Source organism: Aquarana catesbeiana, linkage group LG03 (genome assembly GCF_042186555.1).
Source record: "Aquarana catesbeiana isolate 2022-GZ linkage group LG03, ASM4218655v1, whole genome shotgun sequence".
NCBI lineage: Eukaryota > Metazoa > Chordata > Amphibia > Anura > Ranidae > Aquarana > Aquarana catesbeiana.
Genome location: NC_133326.1, coordinates 644,456,741 through 644,472,309, shown reverse-complemented (window position 1 = coordinate 644,472,309; position 15,569 = coordinate 644,456,741). Strand labels below are relative to the sequence as shown.

Genomic DNA, 15,569 nt, shown 5'->3' with positions numbered 1-15,569 from the left:
GGGCTCTCTCCAAGCTTCCAGAACTCCATACCTTTCTGCCTGGGGTGGGGGCTGCTGTGGTCTGGGCTGTGGGTCAGGGCTTTTTCGAAAAGCCAGTGGTGAATGTGCCCCTGAAGTGGCAGTTCAGGGGTGCCGTATAGTCACGGTGTGAAAGCACTTGATTTTATGGCACCATGGTCACTTCATCACAACACACGTTTTTCGCACCTGCCTCTTGGGCCGGGCCTTTTGGCCAGGACCAGGGGAAATTTTTATGCCTGGCCGGAGGGCCGGCCATTGTATAGCACAATGGCCACTTTCACTCTCCCATCTCACCATCTTCCCCACTCTTTCTTTTACCCCTGTTTGTCACCTTTTTGTCCTTTTTTTGGTTGTTTTGTATACACGTTTGTCACTGTGTGGCGAGTAGGGTGTGGGTCCTCGGGCCTACTCTGAAAGTCTTGGGAGGGGGTGGACATAGGCCTTTTGGCTTGGTTCGCCCTCTCCTTTGAGGGGTCTCTCTTCGGGAGAGCCCCACTGTACTTGGGTTGGTCTGCTTCGGCAGTCCTTCCAGTTGTGGGGGTCCGCCTGGTTTCGGCCGGATGGACCCTTTGTCTGAGTACCTCAGTCCCTGTCTGGAGCCTAACGCCCCGGGGGATCAGGGTAAGGTCCTTCCCTAGTGGAGGACTCTGTACACCCGTTGCACTTTTTTGTGTTTCACTCTCTATGTGTGGGCACTTTTTTTTGGCACCGGGTGGAAGTTTTTGAGGTGTGTTTTGCACGCCACTGGCTTTTCGATAGAGTGAGAGAGTGATTATTGCTAATTGCTTCTCGGCCCTTTGGCTAAGATCGAATCTAGTATCTGTTCTTATCAGTTTCCAGGAGGTGGCGCTTGCTTCTGTCCCTGATCTATGGCGAGATAGAGATGGGATTGCGGTTGCTATGCAAAACCTGCTGGAGTGAAGGTAACCCGGAGCGGTTTGTAGCCGAAAGGGAAGCCTTCTGATGGGGACGGAGAACCATTCGGTCTTGGCGGAGGGTCGGGATCCTGGCCTTCTGGCCTGGATTGGGGCAGCTCTAGCTCTGGACAGTTATTTGGGAGAGAACGCTGGCTCCCCTTGCTCCCACCGGGGGAGCGGCCAGTATTTCCCAAATGTAATTAGGTAGGAGGGACGGAACGACGGTGAAGCCTGATGGCAAGGGCTCTCTCCAAGCTTCCAGAACTCCATACCTTTCTGCCTGGGGTGGGGGCTGCTGTGGTCTGGGCTGTGGGTCAGGGCTTTTTTGAAAAGCCAGTGGTGAATGTGCCCCTGAAGTGGCAGTTCAGGGGTGCCGTATAGTCACGGTGTGAAAGCACATGATTTTATGGCACCATGGTCACTTCACCACAACACACGTTTTTCGCACCTGCCTCTTGGGCCGGGCCTTTTGGCCAGGACCAGGGGAAATTTTTATGCCTGGCCGGAGGGCCGGCCATTGGATAGCACAATGGCCACTTTCACTCTCCCATCTCACTATCTTCCCCACTCTTTCTTTTACCCCTGTTTGTCACCTTTTTGTCTTTTTTTTGGTTGTCTTTGTATACACGTTTTGTCACTGTGTGGCGAGTAGGGTGTGGGTCCTCGGGCCTACTCTGAAAGTCTTGGGAGGGGGTGGACATAGGCCTTTTGGCTTGGTTCGCCCTCTCCTTTGAGGGGTCTCTCTTCGGGAGAGCCCCACTGTACTTGGGTTGGTCTGCTTCGGCAGTCCTTCCAGTTGTGGGGGTCCGCCTGGTTTCGGCCAGATGGACCCTTTGTCTGAGTACCTCAGTCCCTGTCCGGAGCCTAACGCCCCGGGGGATCAGGGTAAGGTCCTTCCCTAGTGGAGGACTCTGTACACCCGTTGCACGTTTTTGTGTTTCACTCTCTATGTGTGGGCACTTTTTTTTGGCACCGGGTGGAAGTTTTTGAGGTGTGTTTTGCACGCCACTGGCTTTTCGATAGAGTGATTATTGCTAATTGAAAACTTTTCCCAATACCCCGCCACGATGACTTGAAATACAGTCAGCACTGGCAATTTTTGAGAGTCTCTGAGGAGACTGAGCAATGTGTTTTCAACAGCAGATAAGTGATGGCTTCTTACATGCAGACTGAGATGCGTTAGAGTTGAGAAAGTGAGTCACGGGCCCATTGACACCATAGAGAGCTTTTGTGTCATCACGCAGCCTGGGTAGAACAATCAGTGATTGGCACGCGCCGCTCGTTCTTCACTTGCCTGTAATCCAGAGTGGACTCTACCTCGTTTTTTTGCCTGGGTTTCTTCTGCTGGACCTGGCAACATGAGGCTCAAGGTGAACTGTCTTTATTTGTAACCCAGTCACTGATTAAGAATACTGGAAGCGTGTTGGTCCAGGGTTAAGGAAGCCTTTCGGGCGGTGTCTTTTTGCAAGGCCCTTGTTTCCGGTCAAAGAGCATTGAACTGTAGGTAAAACTAAGGCAGAAACTTTAGGCGTTCTCCACCTGTACCGGACTGGACCCTATCTGCATGGTTGCAGGTTAGATTCTCCCTTTTATCTTCAACCTGTCCTAGAAAATTAAACGGGAGAGGACGATTGGCCAGCCTGGGCAAGCCAAATACTTGTGCTTTCAGGCACCCGGTCCCCTTGGCTGAATGGTCTTTTTCCACCATACATGTCAAGATTCAAGCAGCTTGGACCGCTATGGAGGAGGAGCTTTGAGAGCCCGGATAGCTCAGTCGGTAGAGCATCAGACTTTTAATCTGAGGGTCCAGGGTTCAAGTCCCTGTTCGGGCGGTGCCTTTCACTTACCTATGAGGCCTTTGAGCTGCCAATAGGGCAGTCTTTATGCACATCTGCCGGGAATGCTCACTGGCTCAGAGAGATGAAATGTCCTAACTTCCCCCTTTCTAGGCTCCTGGAATCTGCCAGAAATAAAGGTGGCTGAAGGTGATTGCTTGACCAACTGTTTCCCAACAACCCTTGTCTATGGCAGCTTACCTGGGCTCCAGTTCAGGCATGTTATCTAGCGAACTTTCAACAAAGGCCCCAAATCCTTCCACCTTGGTCTTTTCTCAGCAGCATAGCTGTTCAAACACATACGCTCCCAGTGGCCTTTCAGGACTGCTGTGGGAGAAACGCATCTGACATCTAGGGCCCTGTCCCTTTAGATTCTCCTTAGTTCTTTCAAATGCTAACACTATTCAGTGGGTAAACAATGCCCACTTAGGCATCGTCCCTGTCTCATTAACATGCCAAGTCCCAGAATGCTCAGCGGCCCACTGGATGACACTTATGTGTCTCTCCTCAATGTCAATTTCTCCTCCAAGGAAGGGCAGATGTTGGCAGGCACTGATTTGGTTAGCTTTGCGCAGTGGCAGTATCATAGCCAATGAGGTTCAACTGAGGCGTGATTATTGCTAATTGCTTCTCGGCCTTTTGGCGAAGATCAAGTGTAGTATCTATTCTTATCAGTTTCCAGGAGGTGGCGCTTGCTTCCGTCCCTGATCTATGGCGAAATAGAGATGGGATTGCGGTTGCTATGCAAAACCTGCTGGAGTGAAGGTGACCTGGAGCGGTTTGTAGCCGAAAGGGAAGCCTTCTGATGGGAATGGAGAACCACGGGGTCTGAACCAGAGGGTCGGGACCCTGGCCTTCTGGCCTGGATTGGGGCGGATCTAGCTCCAGACAGTTATTTGGGAGAGAACGCTTACTCCTGCCTTGCAAGGGGGGGAGGGAGTGGCAAGTACTTCCCGAATGTAATTAGGAGGAGTGATGGGAGCGACGGCAGTGCCTGATGGTAAAGGGCTCTTTCCGGCTTCCTGATCTCCATATCCTTCCTGTCTGTGGTGGGGTCTGCTGTGGTCTGGGCTGGGTGGTCAGGGCTTTTTCGAAAAGCCAGTGGTGAATGTGCCCCTGAAGTGGCAGTTCAGGGGTGCCGTATAGTCACGGTGTGAAAGCACTTGATTTTATGGCACCATGGTCACTTCACCACAACACACGTTTTTCGCACCTGCCTCTTGGGCCGGGCCTTTTGGCCAGGACCAGGGGAAATTTTTATGCCTGGCCGGAGGGCCGGCCATTGTATAGCACAATGGCCACTTTCACTCTTCCATCTCACTATCTTCCCCACTCTTTCTTTTACCCCTGTTTGTCACCTTTTTGTCTTTTTTTTGGTTGTCTTTGTATACACGTTTTGTCACTGTGTGGCGAGTAGGGTGTGGGTCCTCGGGCCTACTCTGAAAGTCTTGGGAGGGGGTGGACATAGGCCTTTTGGCTTGGTTCGCCCTCTCCTTTGAGGGGTCTCTCTTCGGGAGAGCCCCACTGTACTTGGGTTGGTCTGCTTCGGCAGTCCTTCCAGTTGTGGGGGTCCGCCTGGTTTTGGCCGGATGGACCCTTTGTCTGAGTACCTCAGTCCCTGTCTGGAGCCTAACGCCCCGGGGGATCAGGGTAAGGTGCTTCCCTAGTGGAGGACTCTGTACACCCGTTGCACTTTTTTGTGTTTCACTCTCTATGTGTGGGCACTTTTTTTTGGCACCGGGTGGAAGTTTTTGAGGTGTGTTTTGCACGCCACTGGCTTTTCGATAGAGTGATTATTGCAGTGGCAGTATCATAGCCAATGAGGTTCAACTGAGGCGTGATTATTGCTAATTGCTTCTTGGCATTTTGGCGAAGATCAAGTGTAGTATCTATTCTTATCAGTTTCCAGGAGGTGGCGCTTGCTACCGTCCCTGATCTATGGCGAAATAGAGATGGGATTGCGGTTGCTATGCAAAACCTGCTGGAGTGAAGGTGACCTGGAGCGGTTTGTAGCCGAAAGGAAAGCCTTCTGATGGGGATGGAGAACCACGGGGTCGGAACCAGAGGGTCGGGACCCTGGCCTTCTGGCCTGGATTGGGGCGGATCTAGCTCCAGACAGTTATTTGGGAGAGAACGCTTACTCCTGCCTTGCAAGGGGGGGAGGGAGTGGCAAGTACTTCCCGAATGTAATTAGGAGGAGTGATGGGAGCGACGGCAGAGCCTGATGGTAAAGGGCTCTTTCCGGCTTCCTGATCTCCATATCCTTCCTGTCTGTGGTGGGGTCTGCTGTGGTCTGGGCTGGGTGGTCAGGGCTTTTTCGAAAAGCCAGTGGTGAATGTGCCCCTGAAGTGGCAGTTCAGGGGTGCCGTATAGTCACGGTGTGAAAGCACTTGATTTTATGGCACCATGGTCACTTCACCACAACACACGTTTTTCGCACCTGCCTCTTGGGCCGGGCCTTTTGGCCAGGACCAGGGGAAATTTTTATGCCTGGCCGGAGGGCCGGCCATTGGATAGCACAATGGCCACTTTCACTCTCCCATCTCACTATCTTCCCCACTCTTTCTTTTACCCCTGTTTGTCACCTTTTTGTCTTTTTTTGGTTGTCTTTGTATACACGTTTTGTCACTGTGTGGCGAGTAGGGTGTGGGTCCTCGGGCCTACTCTGAAAGTCTTGGGAGGGGGTGGACATAGGCCTTTTGGCTTGGTTCGCCCTCTCCTTTGAGGGGTCTCCCTTCGGGGGAGCCCCACTGTACTTGGGTCGGTCTGCTTCGGCAGACCTTCCAGTTGTGGGGGTCCGCCTGGTTTCGGCCGGATGGACCCTTTGTCTGAGTACCTCAGTCCCTGTCTGGAGCCTAACGCCCCGGGGGATCAGGGTAAGGTCCTTCCCTAGTGGAGGACTCTGTACACCCGTTGCACGTTTTTTGTGTTTCACTCTCTATGTGTGGGCACTTTTTTTTGGCACCGGGTGGAAGTTTTTGAGGTGTGTTTTGCACGCCACTGGCTTTTCGATAGAGTGATTATTGCTAATTGCTTCTCGGCCCTTTGGCTAAGATCAAATCTAGTATCTGTTCTTATCAGTTTCCAGGAGGTGGCGCTTGCTTCTGTCCCTGATCTATGGCGAGATAGAGATGGGATTGCGGTTGCTATGCAAAACCTGCTGGAGTGAAGGTAACCCGGAGCGGTTTGTAGCCGAAAGGGAAGCCTTCTGATGGGGACGGAGAACCATTCGGTCTTGGCGGAGGGTCGGGATCCTGGCCTTCTGGCCTGGATTGGGGCAGCTCTAGCTCTGGACAGTTATTTGGGAGAGAACGCTGGCTCCCCTTGCTCCCACCGGGGGAGCGGCCAGTATTTCCCAAATGTAATTAGGTAGGAGGGACGGAACGACGGTGAAGCCTGATGGCAAGGGCTCTCTCCAAGCTTCCAGAACTCCATACCTTTCTGCCTGGGGTGGGGGCTGCTGTGGTCTGGGCTGTGGGTCAGGGCTTTTTCGAAAAGCCAGTGATGAATGTGCCCCTGAAGTGGCAGTTCAGGGGTGCCGTATAGTCACGGTGTGAAAGCACTTGATTTTATGGCACCATGGTCACTTCACCACAACACACGTTTTTCGCACCTGCCTCTTGGGCCGGGCCTTTTGGCCAGGACCAGGGGAAATTTTTATGCCTGGCCGGAGGGCCGGCCATTGTATAGCACAATGGCCACTTTCACTCTCCCATCTCACTATCTTCCCCACTCTTTCTTTTACCCCTGTTTGTCACCTTTTTGTCCTTTTTTTGGTTGTTTTGTATACACGTTTGTCACTGTGTGGCGAGTAGGGTGTGGGTCCTCGGGCCTACTCTGAAAGTCTTGGGAGGGGGTGGACATAGGCCTTTTGGCTTGGTTCGCCCTCTCCTTTGAGGGGTCTCTCTTCGGGAGAGCCCCACTGTACTTGGGTTGGTCTGCTTCGGCAGTCCTTCCAGTTGTGGGGGTCCGCCTGGTTTCGGCCAGATGGACCCTTTGTCTGAGTACCTCAGTCCCTGTCCGGAGCCTAACGCCCCGGGGGATCAGGGTAAGGTCCTTCCCTAGTGGAGGACTCTGTACACCCGTTGCACGTTTTTGTGTTTCACTCTCTATGTGTGGGCACTTTTTTTTGGCACCGGGTGGAAGTTTTTGAGGTGTGTTTTGCACGCCACTGGCTTTTCGATAGAGTGATTATTGCTAATTGAAAACTTTTCCCAATACCCCGCCACGATGACTTGAAATACAGTCAGCACTGGCAATTTTTGAGAGTCTCTGAGGAGACTGAGCAATGTGTTTTCAACAGCAGATAAGTGACGGCTTCTTACATGCAGACTGAGATGCGTTAGAATTGAGAAAGTGAGTCACGGGCCCATTGACACCATAGAGAGCTTTTGTGTCATCACGCAGCCTGGGTAGAACAATCAGTGATTGGCACGCGCCGCTCGTTCTTCACTTGCCTGTAATCCAGAGTGGACTCTACCTCGTTTTTTTGCCTGGGTTTCTTCTGCTGGACCTGGCAACATGAGGCTCAAGGTGAACTGTCTTTATTTGTAACCCAGTCACTGATTAAGAATACTGGAAGCGTGTTGGTCCAGGGTTAAGGAAGCCTTTCGGGCGGTGTCTTTTTGCAAGGCCCTTGTTTCCGGTCAAAGAGCATTGAACTGTAGGTAAAACTAAGGCAGAAACTTTAGGCGTTCTCCACCTGTACTGGACTGGACCCTATCTGCATGGTTGCAGGTTAGATTCTCCCTTTTATCTTCAACCTGTCCTAGAAAATTAAACGGGAGAGGACGATTGGCCAGCCTGGGCAAGCCAAATACTTGTGCTTTCAGGCACCCGGTCCCCTTGGCTGAATGGTCTTTTTCCACCATACATGTCAAGATTCAAGCAGCTTGGACCGCTATGGAGGAGGAGCTTTGAGAGCCCGGATAGCTCAGTCGGTAGAGCATCAGACTTTTAATCTGAGGGTCCAGGGTTCAAGTCCCTGTTCGGGCGGTGCCTTTCACTTACCTATGAGGCCTTTGAGCTGCCAATAGGGCAGTCTTTATGCACATCTGCCGGGAATGCTCACTGGCTCAGAGAGATGAAATGCCCTAACTTCCCCCTTTCTAGGCTCCTGGAATCTGCCAGAAATAAAGGTGGCTGAAGGTGATTGCTTGACCAACTGTTTCCCAACAACCCTTGTCTATGGCAGCTTACCTGGGCTCCAGTTCAGGCATGTTATCTAACGAACTTTCAACAAAGGCCCCAAATCCTTCCACCTTGGTCTTTTCTCAGCAGCATAGCTGTTCAAACACATACGCTCCCAGTGGCCTTTCAGGACTGCTGTGGGAGAAACGCATCTGACATCTAGGGCCCTGTCCCTTTAGATTCTCCTTAGTTCTTTCAAATGCTAACACTATTCAGTGGGTAAACAATGCCCACTTAGGCATCGTCCCTGTCTCATTAACATGCCAAGTCCCAGAATGCTCAGCGGCCCACTGGATGACACTTATGTGTCTCTCCTCAATGTCAATTTCTCCTCCAAGGAAGGGCAGATGTTGGCAGGCACCGATTTGGTTAGCTTTGCGCAGTGGCAGTATCATAGCCAATGAGGTTCAACTGAGGCGTGATTATTGCTAATTGAAAACTTTTCCCAATACCCCGCCACAATGACTTGAAATACAGTCAGCACTGGCAATTTTTGAGAGTCTCTGAGGAGACTGAGCAATGTGTTTTCAACAGCAGATAAGTGACGGCTTCTTACATGCAGACTGAGATGCGTTAGAGTTGAGAAAGTGAGTCACGGGCCCATTGACACCATAGAGAGCTTTTGTGTCATCACGCAGCCTGGGTAGAACAATCAGTGATTGGCACGCGCCGCTCGTTCTTCACTTGCCTGTAATCCAGAGTGGACTCTACCTCGTTTTTTTGCCTGGGTTTCTTCTGCTGGACCTGGCAACATGAGGCTCAAGGTGAACTGTCTTTATTTGTAACCCAGTCACTGATTAAGAATACTGGAAGCGTGTTGGTCCAGGGTTAAGGAAGCCTTTCGGGCGGTGTCTTTTTGCAAGGCCCTTGTTTCCGGTCAAAGAGCATTGAACTGTAGGTAAAACTAAGGCAGAAACTTTAGGCGTTCTCCACCTGTACCGGACTGGACCCTATCTGCATGGTTGCAGGTTAGATTCTCCCTTTTATCTTCAACCTGTCCTAGAAAATTAAACGGGAGAGGACGATTGGCCAGCCTGGGCAAGCCAAATACTTGTGCTTTCAGGCACCCGGTCCCCTTGGCTGAATGGTCTTTTTCCACCATACGTGTCAAGATTCAAGCAGCTTGGACCGCTATGGAGAGACTTTGAGAGCCCGGTTAGCTCAGTCGGTAGAGCATCAGACTTTTAATCTGAGGGTCCAGGGTTCAAGTCCCTGTTCGGGCGGTGCCTTTCACTTACCTATGAGGCCTTTGAGCTGCCAATAGGGCAGTCTTTATGCACATCTGCCGGGAATGCTCACAGGCTCAGAGAGATGAAATGTCCTAACTTCCCCCTTTCTAGGCTCCTGGAATCTGCCAGAAATAAAGGTGGCTGAAGGTGATTGCTTGACCAACTGTTTCCCAACAACACTTGTCTATGGCAGCTTACCTGGGCTCCAGTTCAGGCATGTTATCTAGCGAACTTTCAACAAAGGCCCCAAATCCTTCCACCTTGGTCTTTTCTCAGCAGCATAGCTGTTCAAACACATACGCTCCCAGTGGCCTTTCAGGACTGCTGTGGGAGAAACGCATCTGACATCTAGGGCCCTGTCCCTTTAGATTCTCCTTAGTTCTTTCAAATGCTAACACTATTCAGTGGGTAAACAATGCCCACTTAGGCATCGTCCCTGTCTCATTAACATGCCAAGTCCCAGAATGCTCAGCGGCCCACTGGATGACACTTATGTGTCTCTCCTCAATGTCAATTTCTCCTCCAAGGAAGGGCAGATGTTGGCAGGCACTGATTTGGTTAGCTTTGCGCAGTGGCAGTATCATAGCCAATGAGGTTCAACTGAGGAGTGATTATTGCTAATTGCTTCTCGGCCCTTTGGCTAAGATCGAATCTAGTATCTGTTCTTATCAGTTTCCAGGAGGTGGCGCTTGCTTCTGTCCCTGATCTATGGCGAGATAGAGATGGGATTGCGGTTGCTATGCAAAACCTGCTGGAGTGAAGGTAACCCGGAGCGGTTTGTAGCCGAAAGGGAAGCCTTCTGATGGGGACGGAGAACCATTCGGTCTTGGCGGAGGGTCGGGATCCTGGCCTTCTGGCCTGGATTGGGGCAGCTCTAGCTCTGGACAGTTATTTGGGAGAGAACGCTGGCTCCCCTTGCTCCCACCGGGGGAGCGGCCAGTATTTCCCAAATGTAATTAGGTAGGAGGGGCGGAACGACGGTGAAGCCTGATGGCAAGGGCTCTCTCCAAGCTTCCAGAACTCCATACCTTTCTGCCTGGGGTGGGGGCTGCTGTGGTCTGGGCTGTGGGTCAGGGCTTTTTCGAAAAGCCAGTGGTGAATGTGCCCCTGAAGTGGCAGTTCAGGGGTGCCGTATAGTCACGGTGTGAAAGCACTTGATTTTATGGCACCATGGTCACTTCACCACAACACACGTTTTTCGCACCTGCCTCTTGGGCCGGGCCTTTTGGCCAGGACCAGTGGAAATTTTTATGCCTGGCCGGAGGGCCGGCCATTGTATAGCACAATGGCCACTTTCACTCTCCCATCTCACTATCTTCCCCACTCTTTCTTTTACCCCTGTTTGTCACCTTTTTGTCTTTTTTTTTGGTTGTCTTTGTATACACGTTTTGTCACTGTGTGGCGAGTAGGGTGTGGGTCCTCGGGCCTACTCTGAAAGTCTTGGGAGGGGGTGGACATAGGCCTTTTGGCTTGGTTCGCCCTCTCCTTTGAGGGGTCTCTCTTCGGGAGAGCCCCACTGTACTTGGGTTGGTCTGCTTCGGCAGTCCTTCCAGTTGTGGGGGTCCGCCTGGTTTCGGCCGGATGGACCCTTTGTCTGAGTACCTCAGTCCCTGTCTGGAGCCTAACGCCCCGGGGGATCAGGGTAAGGTCCTTCCCTAGTGGAGGACTCTGTACACCCGTTGCACGTTTTTGTGTTTCACTCTCTATGTGTGGGCACTTTTTTTTGGCACCGGGTGGAAGTTTTTGAGGTGTGTTTTGCACGCCACTGGCTTTTCGATAGAGTGATTATTGCTAATTGCTTCTCGGCCCTTTGGCTAAGATCAAATCTAGTATCTTTTCTTATCAGTTTCCAGGAGGTGGCGCTTGCTTCTGTCCCTGATCTATGGCGAGATAGAGATGTGATTGCGGTTGCTATGCAAAACCTGCTGGAGTGAAAGTAACCCGGAGCGGTTTGTAGACGAAAGGGAAGCCTTCTGATGGGGACGGAGAACCATTCGGTCTTGGCGGAGGGTCGGGATCCTGGCCTTCTGGCCTGGATTGGGGCAGCTCTAGCTCTGGACAGTTATTTGGGAGAGAACGCTGGCTCCCCTTGCTCCCACCGGGGGAGCGGCCAGTATTTCCCAAATGTAATTAGGTAGGAGGGATGGAACGACGGTGAAGCCTGATGGCAAGGGCTTTCTCCAAGCTTCCAGAACTCCATACCTTTCTGCCTGGGGTGGGGGCTGCTGTGGTCTGGGCTGTGGGTCAGGGCTTTTTCGAAAAGCCAGTGGTGAATGTGCCCCTGAAGTGGCAGTTCAGGGGTGCCGTATAGTCACGGTGTGAAAGCACTTGATTTTATGGCACCATGGTCACTTCACCACAACACACGTTTTTCGCACCTGCCTCTTGGGCCGGGCCTTTTGGCCAGGACCAGGGGAAATTTTTATGCCTGGCCGGAGGGCCGGCCATTGTATAGCACAATGGCCACTTTCACTCTCCCATCTCACTATCTTCCCCACTCTTTCTTTTACCCCTGTTTGTCACCTTTTTGTCTTTTTTTGGTTGTCTTTGTATACACGTTTTGTCACTGTGTGGCGAGTAGGGTGTGGGTCCTCGGGCCTACTCTGAAAGTCTTGGGAGGGGGTGGACATAGGCCTTTTGGCTTGGTTCGCCCTCTCCTTTGAGGGGTCTCCCTTCGGGGGAGCCCCACTGTACTTGGGTCGGTCTGCTTCGGCAGACCTTCCAGTTGTGGGGGTCCACCTGGTTTCGGCCAGATGGACCCTTTGTCTGAGTACCTCAGTCCCTGTCTGGAGCCTAACGCCCCGGGGGATCAGGGTAAGGTCCTTCCCTAGTGGAGGACTCTGTACACCCGTTGCACTTTTTTGTGTTTCACTCTCTATGTGTGGGCACTTTTTTTTGGCACCGGGTGGAAGTTTTTGAGGTGTGTTTTGCACGCCACTGGCTTTTCGATAGAGTGAGGCGTGATTATTGCTAATTGAAAACTTTTCCCAATACCCCGCCACGATGACTTGAAATACAGTCAGCACTGGCAATTTTTGAGAGTCTCTGAGGAGACTGAGCAATGTGTTTTCAACAGCAGATAAGTGACGGCTTCTTACATGCAGACTGAGATGCGTTAGAGTTGAGAAAGTGAGTCACGGGCCCATTGACACCATAGAGAGCTTTTGTGTCATCACGCAGCCTGGGTAGAACAATCAGTGATTGGCACGCGCCGCTCGTTCTTCACTTGCCTGTAATCCAGAGTGGACTCTACCTCGTTTTTTTGCCTGGGTTTCTTCTGCTGGACCTGGCAACATGAGGCTCAAGGTGAACTGTCTTTATTTGTAACCCAGTCACTGATTAAGAATACTGGAAGCGTGTTGGTCCAGGGTTAAGGAAGCCTTTCGGGCGGTGTCTTTTTGCAAGGCCCTTGTTTCCGGTCAAAGAGCATTGAACTGTAGGTAAAACTAAGGCAGAAACTTTAGGCGTTCTCCACCTGTACCGGACTGGACCCTATCTGCATGGTTGCAGGTTAGATTCTCCCTTTTATCTTCAACCTGTCCTAGAAAATTAAACGGGAGAGGACGATTGGCCAGCCTGGGCAAGCCAAATACTTGTGCTTTCAGGCACCCGGTCCCCTTGGCTGAATGGTCTTTTTCCACCATACATGTCAAGATTCAAGCAGCTTGGACCGCTATGGAGGAGGAGCTTTGAGAGCCCGGATAGCTCAGTCGGTAGAGCATCAGACTTTTAATCTGAGGGTCCAGGGTTCAAGTCCCTGTTCGGGCGGTGCCTTTCACTTACCTATGAGGCCTTTGAGCTGCCAATAGGGCAGTCTTTATGCACATCTGCCGGGAATGCTCACTGGCTCAGAGAGATGAAATGTCCTAACTTCCCCCTTTCTAGGCTCCTGGAATCTGCCAGAAATAAAGGTGGCTGAAGGTGATTGCTTGACCAACTGTTTCCCAACAACCCTTGTCTATGGCAGCTTACCTGGGCTCCAGTTCAGGCATGTTATCTAGCGAACTTTCAACAAAGGCCCCAAATCCTTCCACCTTGGTCTTTTCTCAGCAGCATAGCTGTTCAAACACATACGCTCCCAGTGGCCTTTCAGGACTGCTGTGGGAGAAACGCATCTGACATCTAGGGCCCTGTCCCTTTAGATTCTCCTTAGTTCTTTCAAATGCTAACACTATTCAGTGGGTAAACAATGCCCACTTAGGCATCGTCCCTGTCTCATTAACATGCCAAGTCCCAGAATGCTCAGCGGCCCACTGGATGACACTTATGTGTCTCTCCTCAATGTCAATTTCTCCTCCAAGGAAGGGCAGATGTTGGCAGGCACTGATTTGGTTAGCTTTGCGCAGTGGCAGTATCATAGCCAATGAGGTTCAACTGAGGCGTGATTATTGCTAATTGAAAACTTTTCCCAATACCCCGCCACGATGACTTGAAATACAGTCAGCACTGGCAATTTTTGAGAGTCTCTGAGGAGACTGAGCAATGTGTTTTCAACAGCAGATAAGTGACGGCTTCTTACATGCAGACTGAGATGCGTTAGAGTTGAGAAAGTGAGTCACGGGCCCATTGACACCATAGAGAGCTTTTGTGTCATCACGCAGCCTGGGTAGAACAATCAGTGATTGGCACGCGCCGCTCGTTCTTCACTTGCCTGTAATCCAGAGTGGACTCTACCTCGTTTTTTTGCCTGGGTTTCTTCTGCTGGACCTGGCAACATGAGGCTCAAGGTGAACTGTCTTTATTTGTAACCCAGTCACTGATTAAGAATACTGGAAGCGTGTTGGTCCAGGGTTAAGGAAGCCTTTCGGGCGGTGTCTTTTTGCAAGGCCCTTGTTTCCGGTCAAAGAGCATTGAACTGTAGGTAAAACTAAGGCAGAAACTTTAGGCGTTCTCCACCTGTACCGGACTGGACCCTATCTGCATGGTTGCAGGTTAGATTCTCCCTTTTATCTTCAACCTGTCCTAGAAAATTAAACGGGAGAGGACGATTGGCCAGCCTGGGCAAGCCAAATACTTGTGCTTTCAGGCACCCGGTTCCCTTGGCTGAATGGTCTTTTTCCACCATACATGTCAAGATTCAAGCAGCTTGGACCGCTATGGAGGAGGAGCTTTGAGAGCCTGGATAGCTCAGTCGGTAGAGCATCAGACTTTTAATCTGAGGGTCCAGGGTTCAAGTCCCTGTTCGGGCGGTGCCTTTCACTTACCTATGAGGCCTTTGAGCTGTCAATAGGGCAGTCTTTATGCACATCTGCCGGGAATGCTCACTGGCTCAGAGAGATGAAATGTCCTAACTTCCCCCTTTCTAGGCTCCTGGAATCTGCCAGAAATAAAGGTGGCTGAAGGTGATTGCTTGACCAACTGTTTCCCAACAACCCTTGTCTATGGCAGCTTACCTGGGCTCCAGTTCAGGCATGTTATCTAGCGAACTTTCAACAAAGGCCCCAAATCCTTCCACCTTGGTCTTTTCTCAGCAGCATAGCTGTTCAAACACATACGCTCCCAGTGGCCTTTCAGGACTGCTGTGGGAGAAACGCATCTGACATCTAGGGCCCTGTCCCTTTACATTCTCCTTAGTTCTTTCAAATGCTAACACTATTCAGTGGGTAAACAATGCCCACTTAGGCATCGTCCCTGTCTCATTAACATGCCAAGTCCCAGAATGCTCAGCGGCCCACTGGATGACACTTATGTGTCTCTCCTCAATGTCAATTTCTCCTCCAAGGAAGGGCAGATGTTGGCAGGCACTGATTTGGTTAGCTTTGCGCAGTGGCAGTATCATAGCCAATGAGGTTCAACTGAGGCGTGATTATTGCTAATTGAAAACTTTTCCCAATACCCCGCCACGATGACTTGAAATACAGTCAGCACTGGCAATTTTTGAGAGTCTCTGAGGAGACTGAGCAATGTGTTTTCAACAGCAGATAAGTGACGGCTTCTTACATGCAGACTGAGATGCGTTAGAGTTGAGAAAGTGAGTCACGGGCCCATTGACACCATAGAGAGCTTTTGTGTCATCACGCAGCCTGGGTAGAACAATCAGTGATTGGCACGCGCCGCTCGTTCTTCACTTGCCTGTAATCCAGAGTGGACTCTACCTCGTTTTTTTGCCTGGGTTTCTTCTGCTGGACCTGGCAACATGAGGCTCAAGGTGAACTGTCTTTATTTGTAACCCAGTCACTGATTAAGAATACTGGAAGCGTGTTGGTCCAGGGTTAAGGAAGCCTTTCGGGCGGTGTCTTTTTGCAAGGCCCTTGTTTCCGGTCAAAGAGCATTGAACTGTAGGTAAAACTAAGGCAGAAACTTTAGGCGTTCTCCACCTGTACCGGACTGGACCCTATCTGCATGGTTGCAGGTTAGATTCTCCCTTTTATCTTCAA

General features: G+C 51.2%; 7 non-coding genes and 7 pseudogenes across 7 annotated transcripts; all 14 read left to right on the top strand.

Annotated features, from left to right (window-relative positions):
- The first annotated feature begins 802 nt into the window (after positions 1 to 802).
- LOC141136008 (U2 spliceosomal RNA) lies at positions 803 to 935 on the top strand (annotated as a pseudogene).
- Positions 936 to 1,934: 999 nt separating this feature from the next.
- LOC141135532 (U4 spliceosomal RNA) lies at positions 1,935 to 2,056 on the top strand (annotated as a pseudogene).
- A 641-nt stretch (positions 2,057 to 2,697) lies between these two features.
- On the top strand, positions 2,698 to 2,770 carry TRNAK-UUU (transfer RNA lysine (anticodon UUU)). Its single transcript has one exon. It is a non-coding gene; the product is annotated as a tRNA-Lys (tRNA).
- A 566-nt stretch (positions 2,771 to 3,336) lies between these two features.
- On the top strand, positions 3,337 to 3,401 carry LOC141135312 (U4 spliceosomal RNA; annotated as a pseudogene).
- Positions 3,402 to 4,563: 1,162 nt separating this feature from the next.
- LOC141135718 (U4 spliceosomal RNA) lies at positions 4,564 to 4,628 on the top strand (annotated as a pseudogene).
- A 1,174-nt stretch (positions 4,629 to 5,802) lies between these two features.
- Positions 5,803 to 5,935, top strand: LOC141135940 (U2 spliceosomal RNA; annotated as a pseudogene).
- A 997-nt stretch (positions 5,936 to 6,932) lies between these two features.
- Positions 6,933 to 7,054, top strand: LOC141135530 (U4 spliceosomal RNA; annotated as a pseudogene).
- A 641-nt stretch (positions 7,055 to 7,695) lies between these two features.
- Positions 7,696 to 7,768, top strand: TRNAK-UUU (transfer RNA lysine (anticodon UUU)). Its single transcript has one exon. It is a non-coding gene; the product is annotated as a tRNA-Lys (tRNA).
- Positions 7,769 to 8,334: 566 nt separating this feature from the next.
- On the top strand, positions 8,335 to 8,475 carry LOC141135258 (U4 spliceosomal RNA). Its single transcript, XR_012243539.1, has one exon. It is a non-coding gene; the product is annotated as a U4 spliceosomal RNA (small nuclear RNA).
- Positions 8,476 to 9,752: 1,277 nt separating this feature from the next.
- On the top strand, positions 9,753 to 9,817 carry LOC141135706 (U4 spliceosomal RNA; annotated as a pseudogene).
- Positions 9,818 to 12,103: 2,286 nt separating this feature from the next.
- Positions 12,104 to 12,246, top strand: LOC141135299 (U4 spliceosomal RNA). Its single transcript, XR_012243570.1, has one exon. It is a non-coding gene; the product is annotated as a U4 spliceosomal RNA (small nuclear RNA).
- A 641-nt stretch (positions 12,247 to 12,887) lies between these two features.
- On the top strand, positions 12,888 to 12,960 carry TRNAK-UUU (transfer RNA lysine (anticodon UUU)). Its single transcript has one exon. It is a non-coding gene; the product is annotated as a tRNA-Lys (tRNA).
- A 566-nt stretch (positions 12,961 to 13,526) lies between these two features.
- On the top strand, positions 13,527 to 13,667 carry LOC141135004 (U4 spliceosomal RNA). Its single transcript, XR_012243313.1, has one exon. It is a non-coding gene; the product is annotated as a U4 spliceosomal RNA (small nuclear RNA).
- Positions 13,668 to 14,947: 1,280 nt separating this feature from the next.
- Positions 14,948 to 15,088, top strand: LOC141135003 (U4 spliceosomal RNA). The gene has a single exon (XR_012243312.1). It is a non-coding gene; the product is annotated as a U4 spliceosomal RNA (small nuclear RNA).
- Positions 15,089 to 15,569: the final 481 nt, after the last annotated feature.